We start from the raw sequence: 6,256 nt of genomic DNA, 5'->3' as shown, positions 1-6,256 counted from the left end.
CAAAGCGTGTGGATTTTTATATTGAAACTTCGTAAATTAAATAAGAGTGAAATTTTATTAGATAATTGATGAACTGAAGAAAATATAGGGTATACGGTCAGTTAGAGAGGAATAAAAAAAAAACGTTGCTTCTTTTGCAAATGAAATGTGCTGTTAATTTACTTTTTTTGATTGAGTTAATCCTTCCAATTGATATTTTATCGTGTGTTTTTCTATGTTCTGATGTTATACGATTGTTTCAGAAAAAGGGAGAAGGTTTGGTACCATTAAAACGTTTAATCCCGCTGCAAATGTTTGCACCTGTCCTAAGTCAGGAATCTGATGTACAGTTTATGTAAATTATACGTGTTTCTCGTTTGTCATTTTTATACGCCCGTAAAAATTTTGACGGGACGTATAATGGTATACAAATGTCCGGTGTCCGTCCGTCTGTCTGTCCGGCGTAAACATGTCGCACCGTAACTTGAGAACGACTTATCCAAATTTCATGAAACTTAACATAGTTGTTCCTTATGATGGTCAAATGATCTGTATACTTTTTGGTGAAAATAAGATTAAAACTTTTTGAGTTACGGCACTTTGTAACTAAAACAGGGGTGTGTTTTTTTTTCACATGTCGCACCGTATCTCAAAAACGATTCTTGATTATGGCTTAAAACTTTAAACACTTCTTAGTTATATTAATCTTAATATCTGTATACTTTTTGGTGATGATTCAAAATTTTATTTTTGAGTTATTGAGTATTTTGTAAAAAAGGGGGAGGGTTTTTTTACATGTCGCACCATATCTCAAAAACGATTTATGATTATTGCTTAAAACTTTACACATGTCTTTGTTATATTAATCTGAAGATCTGTATACTTTTTGGTGATAATTCAAAATTTCATTTTTGAGTTATTGAGTATTTTGTAAAAAAGGGGGAGGGTTTTTTACATGTTGTGCCGTATCTCAAAAACAATTTAGGATTATTGTTTAAAACTTTACACACTTCTTTGTTATATTAATCTAAAGATCTGTATACTTTTTGGTGATGATTCAAAACTTTATTTTGGAGTTATTGAGTATTTTGTTAAACAGGGGAGGGTTTTTTTACATGTCGCGCCGTATCTCAAAAAAAATTATGATTATTGCTTAAAACTTTACACACTTCTTTGTTATATTAATCTAAAGATCTGTATACGTTTTGGTTTTGATTCAAAATTTTATATTAGTGATATTTAGTTTTTTGTAAAAAAAAAAAAACAGGGTTTGGGGTTTCACATGTCCCGCCGTGTCTCAAAAACAATATATGGTTATTGCTTAAAACTTTCTCAGAAACTATTTATGACTATTGCATAAAACTTCCACACAAGACGTCGGGCGTATCATGCGCTCATGGCGCAGCTGTTTATTTTTATATAGATTAGACCGTTGGTTTTCCAGTTTGAATGGTTGTACACTAGTAATTTTGGGGCCCTTTTTAGCTTGTTGTTCGGTGTGAGCCAAGGCTCTGTGTTGAAGGCCTTACCTTGACATATAATGGTTTACTTTTATAAATTGTTATTTGGATGGAGAGTTGCCTCATTGACAAAATTACCACATCTTCCTATATCTAATTAAATTAAGCTATTGCTTTATTTAATTAAAGGCATATGTCAGCGGCATGGGAATAGACTAACATATTGGAGAAAGCTTTAAATTTAAAGATGACAATCAACAACAAAAATTCTGTAATCTTATACTTTAGTATATAGTCAGTGTCCTCTATCAATTTCACTTTTTGCTTGAATTATTTTGTTATTTTGTATTGCCAAAAAATGAGAATAAAATCAAAACGCTAATCCCCCCCTTAACCCTAATTATATAACCTTTTTTAAACAAAATATTTTAAATGAGATTTTGAGTCAAATTTTAATTTACCTCGCTTTCATACTCTCTTTCCACAGACACAAACACTCTCGTGTATGTGTACATATACAAGATGAACGGTCGGTGCCTTATTTTTTCAAATGTAGCAAAAGTATTGAAGTGAAAAATGTCATAAACAAATTTTGAATTTTGAATTTTTTATAGTGTGTGTTTTAAGGTAAATGTATTTGAATAAGTATAATTGAACTTTTTATGACAAACAAAGAATGGTCAACATTGAAACACATCAGTGTCTTGTTTTATGGGGGGGGGGGGGATAAATTATTCGCAGAAAAAAAACCAACCTGATTCATACAAAACAAAAATTTCTCTGAAACTGACTTTACTAAGATGTTTGATTTTATGATTGACAATATATTTGTTGCGTTTTGAGTACGTTTGTCTACAAAGAATCGGCATTCCAATAGGAAGCCAACTGTGCTTCACTACTTGATGGCTTGTCACTTTATCTATATGAGGGTGACTTCACAGATCAGAATTAAGGAAGAATAAAAAGAAGCTAGCATTATCTTTTAACCCAAAGTTCAACTAAATGAATAATTCAACTTTGGTTGATTATGCTGAAGTATCTAAAGGAAACCATAGTTCAAATTGAGTAGCTACTGGTATCGACCGTGAAACAAAAACCACAGCAAGAATGAATGAATTTGACAACCACCAAAACTCAAAACCAAAAAAAAATCCCACATATTTTTTATTGATTTTTTACACATACAAATATAGAGAAGTCAGCGACGATAATCTAACCTGGCTGTTAGATAAATAAAACTAAGCATGCCGATAAATTAGCTGTGGGTATGTAGAGTCAACGATGAGACGAATCCGTTTTTAGGATTGGTCAATGCATGATCTTTGCTGACTGCTTTTAAAATTACCATAAAATTGTAAAACCAATGATAATCTGTTTATCGCTATTTTACCTATGACGACGTTGACAATTTCATTAGCAACGCCACGTGCCTCCTTAGTTTCTAGCGATAATTTTCCATCTCAGAGGAGCATGATATGAAAAAATTATCACAAAAAAAGATGAAAGGAAAAATGCACAAAATAGCGATAAAAACAGATATTAAGAGACATTCTCTGTAAGCATCAACATATGATGGAAACCAGTGGTCACAGATTTTCATAAAACTTTTTTAAATGAATGCTTAGTGATGTAGAAACATATTGGTCATAATAAAAAAGTATGGTAATGTTCATTCCCATGGCAACCATACAATTCATTTTCAGAAATTAACAGTAGAAACCATTAAAATCCAACTTAGTATTTCTTCAAAATGCACGGAGGAAATCCCTTGAAATTAACAGAATACAAAGTTCTCACCTAATAGTTTGTATATGCCAAAACTCAGATATGTGTTATTTTAAATAAGAAAAATAATTCACGTTGGTCATATAGAAATTTGCTATCAGGAGTACAATATTCTACTAGAGTTATTTCCCTTAGTACAACTCTTTTGTTGTTTATGTTGAAAATGAAAGTAGCTTCAGCAGCAGACACTGAATCTGGTCTTTTGCCAAAGAATTTTACTGATTTTTATATATGCTCAACCCATTTTAACCAATTATTGAAAAGAAACTCGGATTTGAGAAGGAGAAAAGTATGTCAGCTTGATAAGTGCTCATCCTCCAGTAGCATCACATTCTGTTGGTGGTGTTAAAAAACCAAAGCCTAGCCGCAATATCACATTCTGTTGGTGGTGTTAAAAAGCCAAAGCCTAGCCGCAAAGATGTGCATAAGACGTGTCACGGTACTTGTCTATCCCAAATCCATGTATTTGGTTTTGATGTTATATTTGTTATTCTCGTGGGATTTTGTCTGATGCTTGGTCCGTTTCTGTGTGTGTTAGTTACATTGTAGTGTTGTGTCGTTGTTCTCCTCTTATATTTATGCGTTTCCCTCAGTTTTAGTTTGTTACCCCGATTTTGTTTTTTATCCATGGATTTATGAGTTTGAACAGCGGTATACTACTGTTGCCTTTATTTACCCTACCACATTCTGTATGTATGTGCCTGACCCAAGTCAGGTACCTGCAATTCAGTGGTTGACGTTTGTTTATGTGTTACATATTTGTTTTGCGTACATAAATTAGGCCGTTAGTTTTCTTATTTGAATTGTTTTACTTTGTCATTTCGTAACTTTAAGATTCACTCAATAGATCAATTGTCCTGATATTATACCTAATTATAGTAAAGAAAACTCATTTCTGTGTGCATGGCATATGTTTCAGGATGAATCATATGACAGTGTTTCTTAGTCTTTAATTGTCATTTCGGGGCCTTTTCTTGCCGATTTTGCGGTATGGTTTTGCTTATTTTTAAAGACCGTACGGTGACCTATAATTGTTAATTTTTGTCTCATTTGGTCTCTTGTGGAGAGTTGTCTTATTGTCAATTATACCACATTGTTTTTTATATGAAAACATTTTTAAATGATCTGTTTTATGAATTAGTTAACATACAAATTTGCTATCAATGTCATTGCATGTGTTCCAGTTATTTCAATTTGATCATTGCACAAAAGAGGAGCAGACAATACCGAATTAGTATTCAAAAACATAAGACAAAGAAACTTTACAACTTCATAGCAGAAAACAAAACACTACCAAGAGACGTACAACTGTCTGCATAACACAACATAAAAAGATTGAGCAATATTAAGCCCTTAAAGACCTAGTATAATTTCAGATGCTCCGGGAGGTAAAGCTTATCCTGCTGAGTTTTTTTCCAGATTGACAGATTCATTACACAATCGAAAAAGGATAGAAAAAAACAATTCAATAAAAATGCACAAATTCATTTAAAAAAAAAAAAAGACCGACAACCAGTAATTACAAAAATTCTTGGAAAATATTGAACAATACGGGCCAAACAAAATACAACGGTGAACGCAGTATGAATTATATAATCCATATGGGTACATCAAATCATGAGATTGGCGTAGGTTCAATTTACGATTGAAGGATTTCAACTTAACCACGTGGGACCCATAAGGCAATTGTTGCTTTTGAAAAGCATTGTAAGTAAACTATCGTTCAAGCAAATCATATGTGACGCAAGCTTAGAAATATCGTTACGGTATCAACTTAAAGATATATAATACCAGATCCTCCATGTGTAGTCGCTACTCGAATCTTACTACAATAAAATGGAAAGTTCACTTTTGTTTAAAACATTGGTTTTAAAACATTGGTTTTAAACAGCCTTGTTACGCGGTTGTGTACTAACATGAGCAACACGACGAGTGTCACACGTGGAGCTGTGTTTTGTTTACTATTGTTTGTCTGTTTGTCCTTTTCCTTTTTAGCCATGGCGTTGTTAGAATTTTTTATCGATTTGTGAGTTTGAGTGTCCCTCGAGTATGTTTCTCCCCTCTTTTGTATACAATTTCTAAATGTTACTCGATATATGAAGTAGACCCAACGATATATGTGGTGTGAATTAATCAAGTTCATTTGGACCATAAAGACTTTTTATTTTTATTTGATAGTTAAACCCTTAAATTCCAAACAACAGCATAAATCACCCGTGAATAGTTCACTTACACCTTTCACATTTTGTATTGTCTTTCGACAATCCTTTCTTGACTAAATACATTTTTAAACATTGATGTGTTTCAGGCAGCTGCATGTATGGGTTATTTAATATGACTGGCCGTGATTTAGTCTGTTTGTCTTTTGGTGTTTTTGTGTACAATACGAATATGTTTTTTTTTCAATCGGGCCAAACAGATAGTCGACAGATGTTGAGCTTTTTATTGATATATTATTTAGACATATGTCAGGATGGCATTTGTAAATTTAGTTTTTTAAAATTAACGTCAATTCAGTGTATCACGTCTATAAGTTTGTCTGCTTTTTATAGTCCCGTATTAACACTTTCCCTTCTTTAACATGATTCGCACAACGAGCAGTAACAATAAATAAACGTCTTCTAGGACTGTTCATTTATTGGACAGCTTTTTAGATAACACTATAATGGCTGGTGCTCTCTACTGATTTGATGATAATGTTTGTATTGGATATCTTGTTATAAGATGATTGATTAAAACTATAGTTAAAGAACTGTTACAGCCGATTCCATTGAGTGTGTAGATAAAGAAAATATCTTTGGTTAGCTTGCTTACTAGCTGAACCGTGTGGTCATTATTAGGCAAGGTATACTACCCTCCTTTCGAAGTAACCTAGTCCTATAGACAGATAGATTGGTTATTTGTCGGACTAGTCTACTCTTCAAGGAGGGTAGTTTACCTAACATAAGAATGACTTCACGGTTCAGCTATCAAGCAAGCTAACCAAAGATATAACCCATATCTACACACTCAATAGAATCGGCTGTAACATG

This window comes from Mytilus galloprovincialis, chromosome 12 (assembly GCF_965363235.1).
Source record: "Mytilus galloprovincialis chromosome 12, xbMytGall1.hap1.1, whole genome shotgun sequence".
Lineage (NCBI taxonomy): Eukaryota > Metazoa > Mollusca > Bivalvia > Mytilida > Mytilidae > Mytilus > Mytilus galloprovincialis.
This window is presented reverse-complemented; position numbering follows the sequence as displayed.